The sequence below is a fragment of the Leptosomus discolor genome, unplaced genomic scaffold (genome assembly GCF_034619465.1).
Source record: "Leptosomus discolor isolate bLepDis1 unplaced genomic scaffold, bLepDis1.hap2 HAP2_SCAFFOLD_104, whole genome shotgun sequence".
NCBI lineage: Eukaryota > Metazoa > Chordata > Aves > Leptosomiformes > Leptosomidae > Leptosomus > Leptosomus discolor.
In genome coordinates, this window is record NW_028237901.1 from 247,594 (window position 1) to 269,993 (window position 22,400).

Genomic DNA, 22,400 nt, shown 5'->3' on the forward strand with positions numbered 1-22,400 from the left:
TCCCGCTGTTCCCTTCCACCTCTCTCTCATAAGTGTTCCTCCATCTCTCTCTCCCTATTTTTTTCCTTAGTCTCTCAGCTCTCCTCTCTCTACACTGTTGTCCTGCTGCCTGTCCCTCCCTTGTTTGCAGTGTCCTGTTTTCTGGCTCCCTGTCCTCCACGTCTTCTCTATGTCCCTCTGTCCTTCCTCCTGCTTTTCCCTTTTCTCCCACTGTCATGGCCAAGAGTGTGCAGTCTTGTGCTGGCGACTGGTTGTACCAAAACCTGAAGAAGGTGGAAGGCTATGTCCCTCCCAGTGTCACCCAGGCTTAGGTCCAGCAGGCTTAGTTAGGTCCAGGGCATGTGGCCCTTAAAAAGGGGAGCAGAGATTTGGAGGAGACCTTGAAAAAGGTCCCTGAAACCTGGCCATGGGGAAGAGTTTGTTCCTTATGTCAGGTATCTTACTCGACTTCATGCCCTTTCAAAATTGCTGTATTTCAGTAATTGAAGAAATTGTTATTCTGCTTGTCTAGGGCAACTAAACTTGTCGTATTGTGCTGCATCCACTGGCCAGCTGAACTGAAGAAGGGTAGAAGTCTTCAAGGGAATTACACTCCTGCAAGCAAGAGTGACTCTGCTAAGTGCTTTTCCCAGAGGAAAAGCAGCAGGATTTTGGTTATTAACTGTTGTGCTTGGCCGCAGCCGGCCAAGCTGTGTCCTGGCTGGAGAACCCCGATGTGCAGAGTGGTGGCACTGGTCTCCCCAGCCCAATGGGGAGAGCAGATGGGATCTGGAGGGGTGAGCTATGGGCAGGGGACACAAATGGAGACAAGCCTTGTCACCTCACTTGGCAGTCTATTAGCTGAACCAAGCGTGACAAATTAGGCTCCACTGTCAGTGGCAGCCAGTGCCACGCTTCAATTTTTATCTTTTCTGCTGGCTTTAGAGGCCATGTCTCTTGATTTCAGTAGAACATCCCCTTGATGGTGCTCTGGGGCGGAGGCTAAACCAAAGTGGTGCCTGTGCTTTTGCCAGGGAGATGCTGGTGCTGAGGTGCCAGGAGGAGGCTGGTTGTTGGTGAGAGCATCTAGCCAGCCTCGGGCTCTGATCTCCCCCCTCCTCCTGGGGCTTGGGGTGCTTTTGGGCTGTCTTCTGTCACTGGCAGCCTGTGTGATAAAGAGTAGCTTTGAAATGAAGAACACGGGGTCCCCCACCTTGGGACTGCTGGGACAGCTGGGACAAGGCTCTGTGCACAGCTGAGGTAGGATGGGGCTTTATTTCCCCTTCATGTGCAACCTCTGTGAGGAGCGATGGGTCAGCCTGACGAGGTGTGAATGCTGTCTTGCTAGAACTGGGCCTTGGTAAAGCACAGCTGCATTTTTAATGTTGAGTTCTGGTTCCTCATTCACTTGCGCAAGGCTGGAACGACCAGATCCCTTTAATTAACTGGTGCTGAAGTAGCTTCCGGAGAACTGAGTGTGGTGGCTCCTCAGTTGTCCCTCAGGGCAGCCATCCAGCCGTCTCTCAGATGCACGCTGGTTATAACCAAATGTTGGCAGCTCTTCTTCACAATGAAATCTGGCCTGGGAGAAGCTAACGATCTCAGCATTGAACTTCTTGATTGAGTGATTGATCCCAACGCTTGCCTAGAACTCAGGGACTCTGATGTCCAGTAGTGTAAGTCCCTACAGGGGCAAAAATAGCCACCATCTTTGCCTATCCAGTGCATACAGCTATTGCATCATTTTCCGGAGCATTCAAGGATAAACAAGTAGCAGGGATGTTATCAGAAGTTAGAGCGTGGTCTTCTAAGTGGAGGAGTTTTTTTAGTGTGACTCTGAGAGATTTCTTGTCTCTGGGACACAGCCTGGATGGGTGTAGGCAGAAGCTGACCTAGAAACCCGAGTGAATCTAGCCCAGCAGAGCCTTTTGGTCCTGGCAGGTCTCCTGGTCAGCGATGCCCTGTGCTGCCCCTTGGACCCACACCAAATGCTACCTGAAAGAATGAGGACACGATGCAAATTGTGCTCCTCTGGAGCGGGCTGTTGGCCTTGCAGGGCCTGCTGGGTCTGCGCTGGGCCACTCTGGGAGATTCAGAGTCTGGCTCCATCGAGACAGCCTGTCATTGTTCCTCAGTAATAGCTTCTTGGGTACAATTTACTGCCCGGCTTGTGGCCAAGCTTTGATAAATGAGCTTTGTCAGAGAGCAGACTTGCAGCTTCACCTCTGGAGCAGAGCTGTCAGGTCTCCTTTTCAAGCGAGCTACCCTGTCTCAGCCTGAATCAGAGGAAGAGTTGTACATTGATGTCAGTGAGAACCTCCCGCCCAGCAGCTCGGTAGGAACGTGTTTGCTGGGTGGCCCTGGGCCGATGGCAGCGCAGTGGCTGCCTCCGAGGCCTGGCGATCAGCTACGGGTGGGATGCAGCGACAGCAGAAGAGGGTTGGTGGGATCCTGTGTGGTCAGTGAGTGTTCACCCTGTGCCAACTGCCTTCCTCCATCCCATTCTTACCTAAGACTTTCTTTTGCAGCTCTAGAGGACAAATTAAATGGAGCTGGGTTTATCAGTTTTGCCAGCGCCTGGAATCCTTTTGATGCCTTTGGCGTGCTCCATCCTGGGATGCAGGCGTGCAGACCTGACCTGCTCTCCGTGCTGGGCACAGCCAGCCTAAGGAGACGCCGTAGCTCAGGCACCTACACATACTGCGGGGACGCTGAGTGCTCACCGGGCTGTTGCTTCCCTGGCCTCCAGCTTGTCTTACCCTTGTTAACAGAGGTTGTTCTGAGGGGGTTATTTAAAATGCTTCCCATGACTTTGGTTGGAGTGCTGCTTGGTTTCCTGATGCTTCTCTCCCTCGGGCTGGCTGGTGTCCTGTTAAAGCTCAGTGCTGCCAGCCTGACAGATGGAAACTCAAGCGGACTTCACCTGGATCTAGCCTTGCTTGGCTTGTGTCAGGCCTCCAAGCACAGTGTTGGTTTCTATTAAAAAAAAAAAAAAAAAGGAAAGCCCCCTTCTGTTACAATACTGCAGAGTTTTAGGTGAGTAGTGCCTGTCGTCCCAAACCCAGCACTGAACTGTGGGGTGCAGGTACCATCAGCACAGTGATGGACACTTGGAAGGCGTACATCTAGGCCCTGGTGCATTTCGTGCTGGACAAGGTGCATTGCATGCAGCTTCTCTTCTGCGAGCAAGCTTGCTCCCTGTGACTGTGGTTTTAGATGGGCTGGGGGTCCAGCACCCTTATTGCCCCATTTGTAGAGGGAGGTCCAAGAGAAACCCGAGGAGGAGAGTGCTTGGGAAGCCGGGGCCGTGTCCACAGGGCACTTCTTGCAGTTTTCTTTGTGCTTATGACTTTACTGCCCTGCTGTAAACACTTAGAGCTGGATTTTCCAAACGCGGCCACTGTTGTCGGGAAGCCAGGAGAGAGAAAGCAGCTTCTCTTGTCGCACGCTCCAAAAGAGAGGCTGGAGGGGGAATAACTCTTTGAGGATGAGCATCCCTTGGGTTGGGCAAAACTGGGTTAGTGAAGTGAGTCTATTAAAGGAAGGTAAAATAGAGGCTGTATAAGCTCCTGCATAGCTGCTGTTTCCAGACACGGTAAAATTAAGCCTTTGTGGTTTTTACCCTCGTATCTTTGGTCTTTCCTTTTCCTGCCCTCCCCCAGGCTCCCTGGTTTCCATCCTGTTTGCCCTGTCTTACAGTCTGGCAAATGCTCATGCTGGAGGATTGAACCCAGTAAAGGAGTGATCCCCTCCGAGGCAGAGTTGTCTGTGGCTGTCATAGCAAGCTTGGACGACACTGAGAAGTTCAAGGACAAGGTGAACCTGTACATCGAGATCAGCTGTACCTACGTCATCCCTGTCCGGGCTGTTGGCATCGGCACCACGATTGTCACCGACGAACGATTTGCTCCGGAGCTCAACTTGGGACCGCACTTCAGGTAGGGTATCTCTCAGCTCCCACTTCTCCCGTGGGCTCAGCAAGGAGGAGTTTGGCTGTAGTCCTTCAGGCTGGTTCTTTAGTGCTCAAGGTCCTGGCTCTGTTTCACTGAAGCCCCAGGGATTCCTTTAGAGACATTTGATGGCCACTTGAAAGTTCTTAGATACCCTCAAAAGCCATCCAGATGGAAAGCAGTTGCTCAATTGTCACTGAATTGTCTTTAGTTATAAACCATTTGTTTTCTCACTCTACCAAATAAAGATTTGGAGGAAAACAGCAGGTCCCAGAAGCCTCCAGCTGGAAAATGCTACATTACAAGTATAAACCTATTTCCCTTTGCAATAGCATTGCTTGCTTTTCCATTCGCTATGGAGTAGCATCTCGCCACAACAGCAAACCTTGGTGGGTAGCTCGTTACCAACCCCTCAGCTAAATGAATGGTGCTGTTTTGTTTCCCTTCTGCCCAGCAGTCCTGGAGGAGCAGCAGAATTTCTTTGCCCTGCATTATGCTTCAGTTCACTCCTCTTTCCCAGCTCCCCTGCCAGGCTGCTCTTTATCAGACGCAGTCGCCCTTCCCTCGTTTCTCCTGCCGGCTTTCCTGGCTGCCTGCACCGCAGCAGCAGCCCGAGGCACAGGCAGGTGAGGTGGCTGCAGGACCAGCTCTGAAAGGGAGAGGGGGAGAAGCCCGCTGAGGTTGGGTGGGATAAATTGGGAGTGTTAATTGAAAGAGCTTCGCTCGAAGGAGGGGATTCACCGATCTTAATGCCTGTGTCTGAAACTGCGCACGTTCTTATAAATGAGAGAAAAATAAGGCTTTTCAAAGTGCTGTTTGCCTTGTGTTGGAGACCTCTTGGGATGAGAAGAATGGTCTTCTCAGTGTCTGTTCCTTTCCCTGGCTGCAAAGAGGGTCCACAGTGCTCTGATACTGAAATTTTGGGGTAGAAAGGAGAGGTTAATCCTACCTTAAGCGTTTAGGATAGATTTGGGGAGGGGGCTAAATATGCACCCACAAGCCATCCACATAAGCAGGGACGTTGCAGGGAGGGTGGTGCTGTGCTCTGTGCAGCCACAAATTTGCTACACAACAGAGGGGACAATGTCAATGGGATCAGTGCCATTGTCTTCTGCCACCCTTCATGTCTTCGCCTGCATACTGGGTTTGGAGTTGTTGCCATCGCTGTTGGCTGTGGAGCTGCCACTGGATGAGCTGAGATGGGACCCAGGTAACACCTCAGATAAGTTGGGCTTTCCCAGAGCCAAAAATTCTGCATCTACCCAAAGCTTCTCCAAACTTTTAGCTGTTGCTGTCCGCAACATAAACCATTTCATACTGAGCTGGTACACATCATTTTTACCAGTCTGTTTCAAAGACTAGTTTGTTCTGTGCTGTCACTTCTGTGTTTGTATTTAGCTGCTTGTGGCAGACAGGCGTTTTGTCAGCCTCATATTCTGTACCTTTCAAAAAACCCCAGTCGCTGTTCCAGAAACATTTCCTGGCTGTGCTCAGATTTATAGAGGGTAAAAGAATTGCTCCAGACTAGCCTGCAATTAGTGTTTCTCTATCTGAAGGAATCAATTTCCATTGAATATCCATTTTGGCTTATATCGGCTCCAGTTATTCATCCCTTGTTGTTGCTTCATTCCCCCTCAGCAGCTAGACCCGGTCCTGCTGCTGTGTTCGTACTGGGGAAGCTTCTGTTGATGGTGTGTTCTCATAGTGCTTTTGTGTTCCTAAAACACGAAACCAGCTGCACCGTTCAGGCAAAGGGTGCTGTGTTGGGGGCGATGAGAGTTGGATGCTCCCTGAGGGGTGGGGGGATGAGAGGGCTAACATGGGTGCCAGGGCAGGGGCCTCACCAGCGAGGCCAGTGGTGCCCAGGTCACCAGATGAGTCCATACACCCTGCAGCTTCCCAATAGTATCTTCAAAGGAAGCCACCTGAGGCAGCAGCTCCCCAGGGGGAGGTGAGATGGCAATGAAGCTGTTCCTCCATCCCCGTGCAGCCAGGACAAGGCCAGCTGAGCATCCGATGCAGTGAGAGCTGCAGGAAGCACCTTGGAGAAATGCTCTGATTATTGAGCACCAAAGGCTGGTGATGCTCTGTCCACAGCAACTGAGGTGGTGATCTTCAGGAAGCTTTTCCTTGCTGTAGGCAGAGAGACCAGCTGCTGGATGGTGATAAACTTAGGGGCAGCCAAGGTCTGACGTTTGCTGAAGCTTTGATCTGGGTCAGCCTTTTTGGAGGTGATTTTATTGCTGAGCGTGCCGTCAGAGAACGCCGTCAGGGTGCTGAAGCGGGGCAGCCGCTGGGAGACAGCAGCTCCCGTGACGTTTTCCCTCTCTGCTTCTCTCCTAGCCTGGATCCCTGTCGTTACCGCTTCAAGATAACGAACAAAGGGCGATGCACCCATCAGCTCTACTGGACAACGGAAGGTTTTGCCCCGTTTCGCCAGCGTGATCGCCCCCCTGCCAGCAGTAAGGCCAAGGGCAGCAGCTCCTCCCAGAGGCCCCAGCCTGCCTGCCCTGTGTTTAAGCTTCGACCGCTGAGGGCAGAGCTGATGCCGGGCAAGACCGTGGAGATGATGCTGGAAGGCTCCTCCAGCACTCCCCAGGTGAGGTCCCTCACGAGGGCTGTCCCTTCCCCATCAGATCACCTCCCCTGGGACTTCTTCTGCGGCCCCTTGACATTTGCCTGCGAAAATGAGCAAGTGCTTTCAAGAAACTGTTTTAAGGCCACAAGTTACCGTGGCAGCCCCAGTGGCTTTCCTTGCTGGCCACTGTCAGTTGCTAAGGCTTTTTTGTGTTGCCATAGCTACCATAAACCCAATTTGCTGATAGCAGAACGCGGGCTGAAGGAAGTATTGCTGCTTCAGGGGCCAATGGCAGGTTACAAGGTGTTGTGTGCTGAGGCAGGAAAGGAGGGCAGAGAAAGTAAGTTCACTGAGACGATGAATACAGGCAGAAAGTAAATTAAAAACTGCCAAGTAATGTATCTGGGGGAGCAGTGAGTAAAACCACCTGCGAAGGGAGGGAGTGTCTGGGAGCAGCATCATTTTTCCTCTGTAGACAAACGTGGGCAGAGGGCTTGTCCAGCGCTGAGTCCTGGAGGAGAAAAACGAACACAGGGTGTCAGCTCTCATGATCGGAGTGGCGTTCGTCCACATGGGAAACAGTGCCCAGGGATCATTATAGTTGACAGTTTGACTTTTGACAATATTTCCGTAAGAGCCTGCCCCAGTGTCCCAAGGGCAGTCGGGTCTTGCAGCACCCTTGGGTGGCAGCTCAGAGGGGAACATGTCAGCAGGGTCCCTGGGTGCCCTTCTTCCCAGGGGAACCCAGCTCTGCGGAGAAGCTGCCAGCTGACCCTCGTGTGCATTCCCTGGCTTCAGGACCACTGGGCACAGATGTTTAAGCAAATGTGAGATAAATCTGCATTAAGCTTCTGCTGATACTGGTGTTTTGAAAGGTGTCTTAAAGAGTTACCTTAGGGGTAGCTTGAGGCAGACTTGATTACTCCCCTGGGTGCCTGCGATGGGACTGTCCCTGTGCAGTTCTGAGCCCAGAGGTTTTGCTGAAGAGGGGAAAAAGGTACCAGAAAGAAAATAAAGTGATCAGGGCACTGGTGAGGGTGTCTTGCCTGGAAGGCCAAAAGGGGATCTGTGAGCTCAGCTGTGGCTACCTGGCTCCTGCAGTCAAAGCCAAGACCATGGGAGCAGACTTTCCACCTTCCTGAGGCCTTGAGAACTTAATACTCTGCAGGTTGGCCAGAAGCCCAACTCCCTGCATTGCACATGCAACACAGATTATTTTGAAGTCTGTAGGCTCTGAGGAGGAGCTATGTTGTGGTGTTGTACCAGAGGGAAGAGTGAGGAATGAAGGGAAGACTTTGAGGAAGTGAAACCATGAGAAATCAGGAAAAAGTCTTGAATGCAAAAGCATCCCACTTAAGCAGAGGGTTTTTATGTAAAGTGCAAGACAAGTCTTTCCTGGGGAGACTTCTTTTAAAACCGGCTCTAGGAGGGCGCAGTACGTCCTAGGAAGGAGTGATCCCTTTACCTGAAGGCTGGCTGGCTATTGGACTGATTTTTTTTTCCCAAGGATGCTTTCCACTCGGCTTCCAAGGAGGGTTTGCTGCCGTTGGCCCTTCTGTCACCTCTTTCTCTTAATATAGTTCCAGACTTTTTTCTAATTAGTTCCTACAGCTTTCTGTAAGCCTTATGCTTGGCAACAGGACAAACCAAACCAATAATCCTTTGGGGCAGGGGTTATCACAGCTGTAGGCAACACGTCACTCGCGAGTGCCGTTTGTGGCTGTTGGGGTGTAGCATTACGGGCGTTTGAGGGCAGAATAAATAGGACGCTGCACAAAGAGAAAAGGGGGCAATTGAGGAGACCAGGGACTGTAACTGTGTGGCAGTAACACGGCCCGTGGCTGGGTGGCCAGCAAATGCAGGGTGTTTTCTGGACCCTCTGGGTGATGCGTGACTCTTGCTGCAGGTGGTGAAGGAGCAACTGCTGTGTCACGCCGTCGTGGGGAGCGAGGCAGGGAAGGCACAGATAATGCAAGTGGATGTCACGTGTGAGTTTGTTGCTCCCGTTCTGCAACTGTCCTCCAGAGAAATCGCCTTCCGGATGGAGAAGGTAAGTCTCTGGGTTGCATCCTGGCATTCAGTAGCATGGCTGAGGACTGGAAGCCTGTGGGGCGTGTGTGCTGGTGTTCAAAGGAGGAAGTTAAGCAGCTTCTCCAAGTCCATGGGGCTTTGGCTGTTGGTTTGAGCGGGATGAAGCTTTTGCCGTTAGCCCTGAGATCGTCATTTTGCTCCTCTGGGGTCGGGGACAGTCTCAGTAGCTCTGTTCTGCCCTTCTTGATGTGGAAACAGAATTGAGCTGCTGAGCCAAGGGCACGGGGTGAGATGATGTGTGGGGACCCACAAGAACAGCGTGGGCTTTGCACAGCTACCTCGAATGCTGGGGCTGCAGGTGGGAGAGCAGATCGCTGCAGCTGAGAGATGCTAAACCCCCTCCTGCCCTTTCTGAGGTGCTTTGTAAAGTAAGTGAGGTTGTTTTTAGAGATGGGACTGGTTTTCTTAACTTCACCGAAGTAAAACTGAGATTACAGCTGCTCAGAGATCATGGCGGGGATCATGGCCACTTCTAGAGAGCCACCAGTTTCTGTACTTGGTATAAAGGGGAGGTTTTTGAGGATCCTCGGGGGCACGGTGATGTCTTAACACCGATTCTGTAGGGAAGCTGAGACAGACTGAGATTCCTGTCAGCTCCTCAGTCTGATGAGGCAAAACTGTCATCCCTTGTCCCTCTTTGCCTTCTCTGCTGTTGGTATGGATGGTAGCTCTTTGCATTTCCCCAAGCCTTACTTTCTTCAAAGGACCTGCAGATGTCCTTCAGCTGCAGTGATGATAACACCAACGCAAAGCAGGTGCCCTTTGGTCTTCTGATCCTGACTCCTGCATCATCTTTTCCTCTCCCATGAGGTGTCAAAAAAGAGAAGATATTTCATTATTTAGTTCCTGTGTTTTCAGGTCTCTCCTCTGGTTCCCAGGCTTTCAGAGAAGCATGAATTCCTGTGAGCAGGCAGTTCAGCTTTTAATAAGAAGCTTCTCAGCCACCCCTGATGTCTTGCCTGTGGTCTGCTTGATGCCACGCGCTCCGATTTTTCAAGTGCTGTGACACTGCAGCTGTTTGATATCAGGACATCCAGAACTGGTTTCCCAAACACTGTTCAGTTTATGTAAACCATGCAGGAAGCCCAGAGCAATGCATAAACAGGAAGAAATAGCTTAGGTTGAGCTTAGCTTTGAGGCTACAGACACCTTGTCGCTGTAGCAGGGGCAGCAGGAGACACGTTGCAAGCGGACTGTAGAGGTTTCTAGCTGGCTGTATGTGCCTTGAAGTGTTCAAAGCTAACCTTGGGCTACTGCAGGCTCTCCACTATGGGCCAAATCCTGCTTGCTTTTCTCCTCTGACTAACATCACTGCTTTTGTGAGGCTACTAGAACCGATAAGGTTGTAAGAAATGACTGTCTGTGAGTGAAGATCGTCTTGTGCCATTGTGCCCAAGAGAGCATACAAAACTGGAGACAAACGGTCTGGGTTCACTTTCTGGTTTTGATCTTGTTCAGGCAGCTGCCTCCTCTCAGCGTCCTGTTCCCTCGTCTGTATGCAAGACTGTTTCCCTGTCCCCTGGGGGATGCTGTGGTTTCTGAACATGAAAAACATCCGATATACTTAGAGAAGAACCTTCTTGAAGGGTAGAAACTAATAAAAATAGTAAAGAGAGATGTATGCACCTTTGAGGTTGAAAACTTTGAAATGCATCGGAAGGGGAAGGAGATCCATGGCCACTTCAGGTTATTTTTCCCTTGTCTCCTGTTTCTGTAGCAACCCAATGTTGTCCTGACTCTTCAGTACAAGCCTCTCTTTAAAAAACGTCTCCTCCCTGCCGCTCAGCATTGTCCTGGCCTTAGGGCAACCCTTCTTAATCTGCGAGGTGGACCAGCAGCCCCTCCCTGCAGACGTTCAGGTGAGCAGCCACCGACCTTCCTGCTGGGGGCGTTTGCAGAGGGAGGAACGTGGTGGTGCGTTTGTGGGGGGAGGTCCTCTAGCAGACAAATTTATTCCTTAGAGTCAGCAGTAGACTCGCCTGAACTAAATCAGGTTTGAAATGAGCTGCTGAAGGAAACAAAATATACCTGAATTGGGAAGATTCGTCCTGGCTCTGAGACATGAGAAGGGAACAGACAGCTAGGTCTGGGCAAGCCGTGTGGTAAAGGTGTCTGCTGGAAACCATCCCAGCTCTCCAGCAGCCGTCCTCAGATAACCTCCAGAGCAGCTTGCTCTCCAAGGGCAGCCCTGCTTTCAGGAAGGCTGAGGACGCTTCTCCAGCTGCTGCCTGGCACCTGCCCCACTGTCAGTAGAAGCTGTTGGACATGGACTCTGCTAAACACGTGTTGTTGTGGGCATGGCCGCCACTTCTGTGCTGTGCCAGTGAGTAGCCCCTGCAAGGGCGAGGCAGCGACGCTGTGTCACTTGTGCTGTGAGGTGAAGGAGTTCCTCTAGAGGCAGGGCAAAAGGCCCTGGCGTGCCAGAGTGCTGATCTGGTTGTGTATTTAGTGTATAGCTTCTGTGGGTCCAGAACTCAGTAGAACAATATTTATTTCCCTCTTGTATTAGTGCAGAGCACAGTGACGTGAGCCTGAGAGAGTCTCAGACGAGAGTCTCATGGTGCTTGCGGTCAGGCGCACACTGTGCAGAAAATAAGAGATGAACTGAGAAGCCTGAGCTGGGGGTCACACTTTGAACATTGGCGTGTTTTGTGCTATCAGACCCTGGGACTTCATCACCCTGCTGGTTAATACTCTTCATCTCCTTACAGCCCATCAAGCTGGAGATAAGGGAGGAACTTCATCTGTCTATCAGGTTTAACCCTGCTTATGAAGAAGACTTGAGTATCTGGGTAGTGGAGAAGGTTCTGAAGATCAAGTTCCTTGAGCATCCTTGTGAGGAGCTGGTCACCGTTTGGGGAGAAGTCTGCTTCCCGAATCTCCGTATCCAGACTGTGGCCCTGGACTTTGGCTGCATCTTGAATGACACTGAAGATGTGCGTTACGTCGAGATGACCAACTGCAGCCCGCTTCTCGTCCGGTACCACTGGTCGTTCCTGCCAGACGGCCACGTGAGGCAGATGAGGTACGTGCACCTTCGCTCTCTCCTTGAAGCAATTCTTCCTGATCTCCTGGTTGTAACTTGCGAAGCCCAAGGCTGTTTGCCTGGGATGTGACAAATCGCTTTCAACTCTCCCTTGTGGAAATAACACCTATGGGCTGTGGTCAGGCTAGATGCTCGGGGGAGAGTTGATCTCCACCGGTGTGACTCTTGGAAGCAGACAACGTTCTGCAGCCAAGCTGGGACTGTAAAACACTGCCAACGCTTCTCACATAGCCCATGACCCAGAGTCCTGCTCTTTTTCTGGAGCTACAAAGCTGTGCTTAGGCACTTGGACACGCAGATATAGAGCATGACCTCGTGTCCTTCCCTGCCGACCCTGTGTGTTGTCACCTCATGCTAAGAGCCTACACAGGCACTGCCACCAGAATGATGTGCTGCTGTCCCAGTCTCTTGCTGCTGCTTTGCTGTAGCCCCTGTGCTGGTTCCCTGAGAGGGAAAGCTGGTGTGGAAAGCTGCTTTCTCAGACCTTTGTGGCCTGAGGCAAGCGCCACCTCGGTGAAGTGAGTTTTTGTCTGTCGAATTGCACGTCACGTTCACAAAACAGCTACTTAGTGTTTTACAGTGAAGGGGCAGGTTCTGCTGCGGCTGTAGGTACAGCTGTAGATGTTGGTGGGAGCACTTGTCTGGACATACTTGGGAATCCCCAGGGCCATCCAGAGTAAGTCCGTGGTTTCCAAGCCTGAGAGCGATCTTGCAGTCGTGCTGGAGCACACCTATAAACACATTTCTAGCAGTTCCTCCCGCTGTGGCCTCTCTGCATAGTACAAAAGTTGTCTGGGCAATTTTAATTACAGTAGCAAATGGGTTTTCCATAATGCCCCAGGAAACCGAGCAAAGTTAACTATTGTGCCTTGAAGTGCTGCTATTATGAATAATAGAGATCATCAATAAAGAGTTTTGTTTAGGGAATTGGGATTTGGCTCAGAGGAGATGACCTATTGGGAACTGGAGATTAGCTGTGGCTATGAGGAGGGCTTGGGGGAGAAGACCTGGGCACTCGGGTAGCCCATGCACAGCTAGGTCTTACCAAGCAGGCTTTAGCGTGGCCCTTGATGCATGGCACCTTCCAGAACAGACCCTGAAAGGAAAGTCTGCAAAAGCAGGTGGAGGGAGATGGGCAGGGAAGGAGGAGCAGGACTGTGTGTGGTTTGGCAGCAGCAGGGAAGCGGTTTGCTTGGTGTAACAGAGAAGTGGCCTCTTATTTCTCAGAGGTGAAGTATCTTGGAGCAAGGACTGGGTGCCAGGCAGGCTTCGCCTCTGAGGTGGCAGTCCGGCTGCCCTGAACGGCTGATGGCGAGGCTGTGTACTTGTGAACAGAGACAGTGGGGAGCTGAAGCGAGGGCGAGACGGAAATTTGCTCCCTGTTCCACCCAGACAGGCGGAAAAGTAACTAAAATGATTGCCAAGGAGGGGTTTGGAGCCAGGCGTAAGCGAGCACATGTTGTCAGCAAGTCTGTATGAAAGACGTGAGCCTGGATACTGGGTGGGGCCCAGTGGTGCTTTATTAGGACAGAGGTTGGGGGGTGATGATGTCCTATTTGTAACATGTCTGCAAGCTTCTTCCTTCTCCGCCTTCACCTTCAGCATGGTGACCATCACCATGCACCCTCCATCTCTGTGCCTCTTCCAGCATGGTGCTGCTCTTTTCCCAGCTGGCTTGCTGGCAAGTCAGCCAGCCTGCCCAGGCCTGGGCATGGCACCTTCTGGTTGATGACTGCACGGTTGAGACGGCTTCTGCTGCCCCAGAGCTTCTGACCACTGGTTATGCTGTCATGCGCCTGGAGGACTTTTACCCAGGCCATTGCAATGGAGGTTGGAGTCCAGAACAGCCGCATGGGAATCGCTTTGACTATTGCATTTGGGTTTTCTGAGGCTCAGCCTCCTCCTTTGCACAAGGGTGACAGACCCTGAGAGCTGTCATTTGCCTCAGTGGACTGGGGAGCAGCCCCTGGGGGGTTGGAGGAGCAGATTGAGGGTAGGGGAGGCAAAGGGGAAAGCGCTGCTTGGGTGAAAAGCACTGCGCATCCCACCCAAGGTGCCGTCAGGCAGCTGGCTGTCTCCCTGGCAGGTGACTTCTTGCTCTGCCAGTGGTGTTCAGCTGACAAACCTGGGGAGCAGCCGCCTTCTCTCGTTGCTTTCTGACCATCTTCATTGCCCAAGGACGCAGCGGGAACCCGAGGTGCGCTTGCACTGCCAACAGCGTCCTTCTCCCTAGAAATGCCGTTCCGCCTGTGCTGCTTGGATGGCTGGTGCTTTAATTCCCTCTGGGCAGGAGGCTGCAGCTCCAGGCCCACCTCTGCAGAGCTTTACTCTTTGAGACAAAATGTGGATTTTTGCGGTGGTGGTGTTTGTGGGAGCTGCTCGTTGTCGTAGCCTGGCTGAGGCAGAGCGAGAGTATCAACTGGGGAACTGCTGCTGTTGCTTCCGCTCATCTTTTTGGTGGAGCACTGAGCAGGGAAGCCATTGGATGAAATCTGGGTGGCAGGATGGGCTGTTTACTCCTGCTGGTTTGCTGTCCTGCTGTCACTGCATGTGGCAATGATGAATGAGTAAGGTGACATAATTTTCCAGACCTCTCTTCTCTCTAACTTCTCCAGCTGTTTCTCAGCCGTCATTCTTTTCCTGCTTCCTGCAAGCTGTGCACCAAACAGCTTTCCCTAGGGGGAAATTCATCCGAACGCACTGGCATTGTCCTGCCCAAGAGTGCCATCTGTAGGAGCGCTGTGCTCTTTCCTGGTGCATCCCTGTCTTCACAGGGTGGCTGAGAAATCTGTAAACTCTTAGGAGAAGAGGCTCAAGCCAAATTTGAGTCCAGGTGCCAAATGGTCACATGTTTTGGGGTGTAAATGTGCACTGGGGAGTTTTGTGCTGATTCCTTCTAGTCCAAGGAGCCTCCTAGTGCAGAGGTGATGGAAAGCCCAGCTTTCCTGCCGGTGCCATCATCAGCCCTGAGCTGGCTGCTGCCGAGACAGGGATTTGCAGCAAAAACCCTTGCAGAGAACAGGGATTTTGTCCTGCGTAAGGCTGGACACTCACAAGACAGCGAAACTGATGCTTGTCCTTCTGTACAGCCGCTCTTTCCCCTCGAGAGGCTGGTATTGGGGTGGTGGCTGGACAGTGTGGGGTTTGGGTGGATTTCAGATCCCTTGCTGCTTACTGGCTGGTTTAAGGCAGACAAGGAGAGCACCAGTCAGGGAGATTGTTTCCCAAAACATCATCACAAATGTCTTTTTCAGAAAGGGTGGGATCTGCCCGGCATGTGCCAGTGCTCTGTTTTCCTGTTGTATCACTGAGGAGGCAGGAGACTATCCCAGTGTGGAGCAGAAGCGATGCTTGCTGCTCCTCTCAAAGCCAAGTGGCCAAAGCCAGTGTTTTGGTTCCCAAATCGTTTCTTTGCCCGCAGCCCCAGCTCCCCGTGCTCTAGGTGAGGAGCCTCTCCATGCTGTGATGAACTCTGTTAAATGTTTAAAAAAAAAAAATCCTCTCCCATCCAGCTGGCCCATCTCTTCATCCCTGAAAACAGCCACAGCGTGAAGAACTGCTGTTCTGCTGACCTTGTAGCTGCCCAGGAGACAGGCGACGCTCTGCAGGGGCAAGCGAACGCCTTCGTCCCCTCCAGTCCTGCTTTGATTTTCCACGGGGACGGTGCCGAGGTCTTGCTCGGGGTCCCCTGGGGGGTCCCAGCAGCAGGCACAGGGAAGGCTGCAGAGGAGCTCAGCTGGGCCAAGCCTTGTTCTTGTGTGCAGCTGCAGGAAGGACAGGTCAGGTGGGACCTCTCAGGTTAGGAAGAGCAGAGCCTCTAATCCAAACATGAAAACCAGCCTTAAATAATTAGCTACAAAGCTAAAGAGAAATCCTCATTTGGGAGCACATCATTGAAGGCACCGAATTCCCAGCTGGGAATGAAGCAGCCAGGTTGCTGTAGAACATCTGCCTTGTTTGGCTGGGGGGGGAACACTTGCAGATAGGCACGGTGCCAGGCAGGCAAGGTTCGAGTGTGTCCATCCATTTGGCGTTAGAAATACAAACAGAGTTACTGTGAGTGCCTGCTGTGATGTGCACCAGGGAATGTAACCTGAGTCACCTGGGAATGTTTGAAAATGTGAAACCATTTACTTTTACTGGCAGATGTTGGGCAGGCTATGAACAGCTTGTTTTAGGAAGGAACAGAGCTGAGTTTGAACTGCTTTGCTTGAATCATTTGCCACATTGGTCCTCAAATGGTTTGTGTTTAGAAACTGCTGGGGAGGGAATTGCGCCATCGGCAAGTGCCACATGGGCTATAACCTAATTTCAGCAGAGCTGCTGCCCTTTTAGCTCGAGGTGCAGTTAGAGCTGTTGTTTTGTGACCAGGGAATACCTGCAGCCCAGCAGGGAGCTACATCTTGTCATCATGTATGGGTTAAAACTGACCAGAGCTTCCTTCCCCAAAGTGCTGATCGCTGCTGCTTTGGTGCTCATCAGGGGTCAACGGGCTGTTTCACTGTGAGTCTCTGCCTGGAGCTGCTCGATGTGTCTTTCCACGTTGCCTTGTGTGTGCGAGGGTGTCCCGTGCGGGGCTCTGTGGGCGCCCCTGGGCAGTGCTGGGCTCTGTCAGGGTTGGGGCACAGTGGGCTGCGGGCTCCATCCCTGCTCCTGCCGGATGGTGCTTGGAGAAAGCCACGGGGATCCGCTTGCTGGTACCGACCTGAAGCTGCGGGTCATTGTCAGGGGCAATATTCAGGATAAATGCCGAGGAGAGCTGCAGAATCTGTCGCTTTGGCCTGCTGGGCGGGGGAGGCCCAGTCCATGGCCGTGGGTGCTTTCAGGAGGGCACTGGTGGCTCTGCACTAGCTCATCGCTGTCCGGATCTGCCCCTTTGGGTCTCTGTCTCAGCTTTTTGCACGGTTTGAGTGTCTCTTCCTTTCCTGCTGTGTTTTTTACCTCTCCACAAGGTGTTCACCGCTGTCCTCTTCCATTTCTCCTTGCAACCAGCTGCCTGCACCACCGCTATACCAGCGTCATCCCTGGGCAGCCCCAAGCGTTGACCTGCTCCATGCTGGTTTCTGCTGGGTCAGACCCATTGCTGAGCTCACACCACCAGTGCCCGCCCAGGAGCCCCATCCTGCTGGGGGGTCTGTGCAGGCTCCCCTCCCTCCCACTGCAAGTCCGTGATCAAAATGACATTATTTTCCAGGTTCAGTCCTCCAACACCTAAATTTTTCGTCAAACCCCAACCACCGAAGGAGGAGAGAGCCTGGTCAGAGCGCTCAGCGTCTGCAGAGAGCAGCTCCAATGGTGGAGGTGTGGAGGAGCCAGCCAAAGCCCTGGGAGCAGTGGGGGATCCTGCCCGAGAGCCAGCAGATGCAGACCACTCCCCAGAAGCGAAGGTACGTTTTCCTGTACACCTGCCGCTTGCGTTGCCTCCCCAGCTTCCACTGACAAGCCGTGCTCGTGCCAACCTCCCTTTCTGCTGCCCCGCTGTTGCGTACCCTGAGAGCGGGCTGGGCAGCAGGGCCAGCAGCTGGACACGGGGCTGCTAGGGAGGGAGAAATGGAGTAGTTTTGCTTGGAGAAGCCCAGTCAGATCCTACTGACCTATGTTGAGTTTGGGATTTTTTTTCAGGGTGGTTTGTTGTTTTTTTTTTTTTTTTTTTTTTTACCATGTAAAATGAGGCTTTTATCTGTGTTGTGATGTGAAGGCTTCCAGTTTCCTTCCTGTATCAAGCTGTGCCAAGTACTGCCACCTTGTTCTGCATCGTGTGGGGCAGAGGCTGCTCCTGGGGCAATAAAAAAGGATGTAAGAAAGCACAGGAGGTTCTGAAAGTGCCAGTGTCGGCACTAAGTTCAAGCAGAGGGGTTGTACCTGCTTACATCCAAATATCAGTCATTTTGACGTTATAGCTCTGCACGTTTTTTCTGACATAGGAGAAATGATACCCTGTAAGCATCAAGAATAGTGTGGCTGAATGTTTTCAGATAGAAGTATGAAATCATCTTGATTTCCTGCTTTGTTGCCAGATGTGCACAAATAAACCAGGGAAATTCAAGTGGATATGGCTTAGTGGGATCCAGAATTCTTTCAAGGGATGCATCTGGATTGCAGCTTCATCTGCTTGTGTCACTGCATCAAGGCAATATCCACACAACACCTCTGGGGTGGTGGGAGACCATAGGCCTAGGAAAGATGTGGGGTAGCATCTTTGGGAATACGCACTTGGCAAAGCTTTGTTGGGTTGGAAAATGTGGAGACGACAGAAAGAGCACTGAAGCATGAGAAATCTCAGCCCTCCCCAGTGTTTTATCTGCTGGGGAGATGTAGCCTCTGATTAGGTCTAAGGAAGTCCCGTAAATATTCTTGCAGATTCTGCCGATGTCAAGGCCCCAGCCCAAAGCACTTCTTGAAGCAGGGGTTCTTAAACTTCAAGAGCCATCACAAAGCCCTCGTTTATAAATAGGGCTCAGAAGCCCAGGAACAAGGTTGCTTTTGCAAAATGACATCTCTGAGGTTAAACACCAGCTCTCAGCTGCTGCAAGACAGAAAAACATCTTGGCTGCCTTCTTCAGGAAGGTGTCGTTCGAGAAGAATGACCCAGGGGAGATCCTCAGCCCTCCAGCAGCAATGAGTGTGCGAGATGAAACTTAAGCACTATCTGAAATTGGATGGTTGTGCCAAGGACTTATTTTCCTGATTTTGATACTTCTCCCTTGCAGCTGTGTTCCTGTGTTTGTCGTGGAGAACCTGACCTGTCCACGTGGGGGATTCTCAGTGTGTCCTTGGGCAGGAGTGACCAAAGCTGGGCTGGCGTGAGGGTGCAAAATGGCCTTGAGGTCTTTGCCAGGACTGAGTGCTGGGTGCCTCCAGCTTCCTCGTGCAGCTTGTGCGTAGGAAGCGCAGATGGAGCCCGTGTGTCATCTGTGGGTGGACTTGACCCATACCCAGCTGATGGCATGGACAGACCCGTACTTGATTTGCACCCAGGTCCCATCTCAGCTGCTCCTGGCTTGATGAGGTGGTGGAGCTTGCAGCAGAGAGGTCTCACCCAGACCAGCCAGCTGCATGCTACAGCCCATGACGCTTGTTTTCCAGATGCTGCCATCAGGTGCTGCGGAGCCTCAGAGCCTGGTGGGGATCAAGAAACTGATGCCGTTGGTGGAGGCAGAGCCCCTGCCCTTGGGAATGGAGGAGGTAAGTGGGAATCTGTATTGCTTCCGTGTTTCCAGTGTGGCAAGCAGTTATGTAGCCGCCACTCCCACTGGTGGCCCTCAGCGCCGCTCACGGAACAGCCTCACAGCCCTCCAAGCACCTTGCACAGCACCGCTGAAGCAACTGGTCGTTGGAGAGGCCACGCGGGACATGTCGTGGGGCTGACCGAGGGTGTCACCTGCGCAGCAGCTACGGAGGGCGTTGTTCATCTTGCTACTAATCAAGTGGTTGACGGGAAATTTCTGCAGTAGCTTTGCTGTAGCGTCTTGAGAGAGAGCAGCGTGCAACTGGGAGAGAGTGAAAAGCATCAGGAGTCAGATGAGGTGGGCTGCAGTCCTGCCCCTGGCCCCAGGGGCTCTCACCTCCGAATCTCATGGTTTTCTAAAGGCAGTAAAAGGTGGTTTTAAAGGCAAGTTCTGCAGTGGAGAGAATTTCTTGCTGCCAGGAGACGTCCCAAATTACTTTAATGTAGTGTATTAATTAGGGAGTATGGGAGAAGATTGTTCCCATGGTCCCTCCACTGGTAAGTGGAACGGATGCAGGATGAGGTTCGGATGATTTTGCCTGTGTTGAGGAAGAGGCCCTTCCAGCCATGTCTGTACTTTGCTCCAAGCTGTGGCTGCTCTTCCGCATCAATTTCCATGCTCGACATCTCGATCTCTCCTCCCCTCCCTCCAGGTGTTCGACATCCTGCCGCTGTACGGCGTGCTGCAGCCAGGCGAGAGCCAGCGGGTCACATTCACCTTCTTCGGCCACGCAAACATCGTTGCCCGTGTCATGGCGCTGTGCAGGGTGGAGGGAGGCCCGACCTACGAGGTGGCGCTGAGCGGGGAGGCTTCGGTCATCAACTACCTCCTAGACACCGCAGAGATTGACTGCGGGCTGCAGGTACTGCGCGCTTCTCTTGGCCAAGGTCCTGGTCTTGAGACCATCACTGGCGGATTGCTGCCCACCTAGGCCTAGGGCTCACTTCCCCTTCCCAGCTTCTTTTTTGTTTTGGCTCTGTGCCTTGGAAGTACAACCTTTGAGTGGTACGTCCTTCCTCCAAGCTGGTTTTTAATGGCTATCTCCACCCTCCCCAAAGCTGGGAATTGCTCCTCTTCAAGGTAACTAATGCTGCTTCATGAGGCAGGCAGGATCCCAGGGGTGATCTCCAGAGGGACGTGCCCAGAGGCATTCATCTGCTGATCCACTCCTAAAGCCTGAGGTCCCAGGAGATGCTTTCTTTCAATGCTTTTGATTAATCAACAGAATGAACCAGGGAGGAAGTTAACTTGGGCTTCCCAGTCACTGTAGCTGGAGAGCGTGTCCCAGAATAGTCCCCACTTCTCTTCAGTTACAACCCCCCGGATGTTTCCAGCTGTTGGCCCATGCATGTGTTGCACTGTCTCCCCTTTTGCTGTCGCTGCAAGCTCCGCAAGTACTTGTATGTGGGTGCCTTTTCTTCTGCAGTGTCTTGATGCCACCTCCTTTGGTTCAGGTGGGCGTCAGATGACACCTTAAAGGGCAGAGAACTTGTATCCTCTTTGGTTCCTTTTTACTGATCTTCATGGGGTTGGCATTGCCCCTCTGCATGCTGCCAGAAGTGTTTGTTCCTGTGTAGGGCTCAGAGGCCCCCTGTGGCTGTGGGTTCCCCATGTCAACCAGGGAGAGTCAAGTGCCTGAACCTCCTCAGTCTCTGCTTCTCTCCTGTGTTGTGTTCATTCGCTCTCACCCCAATGAAAGCAGGAGATCCCCAGTATCAGGCCGTGTCTTCAGCCTCCCACTCCTCCGTCCTCTCTTTAGATGTTTAACAAAGTCACCGAAGCGGAGGTCACCCTGCAGAACAGCGGGAAGGTGGGATTCACCTACGTGGTGCCAAACCCTAGCGCAGCCACCGCAGAGAGCCCTCTGCCCGGCGTGCCCCTGGTCGTGCCCAGCGCGGTGAGTACGGAGGTGGTACAAATGATTAACCCTGGCCCTGTGTCAGGCTGCCCAGGAGAGGGTTGTAGCGGAAAAAGGGAGAAAACAAAAGGAAAACCAACCAAACCCCACAAAAGCCGCCAGGAGAGAGGCAGGGCTGTAAGCAATGGCTGCTGGGGGCAGAGTAGGCCAAGTGGGCACAGTCCTAATCGACTCCCTTAATGGCCTCTGCTGGCGAGTGGCCCTGCCGTCACACAGCAACTGCCAGCGGGAGGCTCGACTGCTCCGGTGCCTCCCTGGGCCCCAGCTGCTGAGCGCTCTGCTGGTGCTGGCACCGGAGCCGGAAGGTTCAGGCCCTGTTGAGGGTCACCTCACGGGGCTGTGTGATGGATGGGATTTGCTCCTGCCTGTAACCAACACTGCCTGCCCTCTGCCAGCACTAGCCAGGCGAGACCTAAACGCTTCCTTGCTCGGGCATGAAGCTCTTTTGCCAGAAATCCTGACAGCCCCAGTACCGCTCCCTCCCTCCTCCAGCCTCACTGCTCTGCGGCAGCTTTGTGGGGCAGCGAGGGGGCCAGGAAGCAGCAGGGCTGGAACAGGGCGGGGAGGAGTTTGCAGCATCCCGCCAGCCCAGCTTCAGTCCGGCGTGGATGTCTGGGCTGGAGCAGCCATCCTAGCTATGTCCCTCTGTTGCAACGGGAAGGGGAAGCCAAATGGCTTTCACACCTCCTCACGCTGGCCCCCACAAGGGAGGACACACGGACACCCTCTTCCCGCGAGCTCCTACAAACACAGCTCTGCCTGGGCCCGCGCAGTCAGCGATGTAACAGCACCATCGGTGCTGGCAGCTCGGCGGGGCTCGCTCTCGCTGCGCTGTGTTGTGGGCTGGAGTAAGGGCTCAGGGAACCGAGTGGCAGGATCTGTCCCACTCAGCAGCTTGTCCCTGCAGCGGGGAGGGGAGCGGGGAGCCGAGGGTCCAGCCCTGCGTGCAGAGCGTGAGCCAGGGAAAGCTGCAGCTGTGTCCTGTCACCCGGAGCCGTGTTGCTGTCTGCTTGCATATGCTCTCAACCCGGCTGGTGTGAGCCCAGCCCGGGGCTTGGACAGACCTTCTGGAAGCCCGGAGAAGAGGTGCCCTTCCCGGCAACACCTTCTTCCCTAGGTCTCGTCCTAGTCTCTACTCCTGTGTTTCCAGGGATGTCTGTTTTCAGGTCAGCATGAGTCTGGAAAGGCTTGTGCACCCTTGGTGTAACCGCCCAGGCAGGAGATGTTTGGTTGGGATTATTAATAAGGGGCCAGGCCCCTCGACACCAGCCTGGGAGCCACTGATGTGCTGTGAAAGGAGCTGCCAGCCCTGCTGAGAGTGTGGGCACTGCACTCGTCTTCCATAGCGGCTGGTACAAGAGCTTTTATTTACTCGGTCTGGCTCTTGCTAGCAGAGGGTAAACACCATCAGAGAAGAGCTGTGCTCGTGCTGAGCCACGCGCAGTCTGTTGGTCTGCCGTGTGGGAGTGCCTCCCTACAAGCCCTCTGAAGGACATCCTGCATCCTGGGGTAGGAGACTTCAGCTTTTGGATACCGGAAAGCTAGAAAGTGATGTTATCTGACATTTTCTTCTATAAGGGAACCCATCTCCTCTTCTCACTGGGTCTAT

General features: G+C 52.9%; 1 pseudogene; it reads left to right on the forward strand.

The window, feature by feature from the left end:
- The first annotated feature begins 2,167 nt into the window (after window positions 1-2,167).
- Window positions 2,168-22,400, forward strand: part of LOC147412472 (axonemal central pair apparatus protein HYDIN-like) — a 64,987-nt pseudogene continuing 44,754 nt past the window's right edge.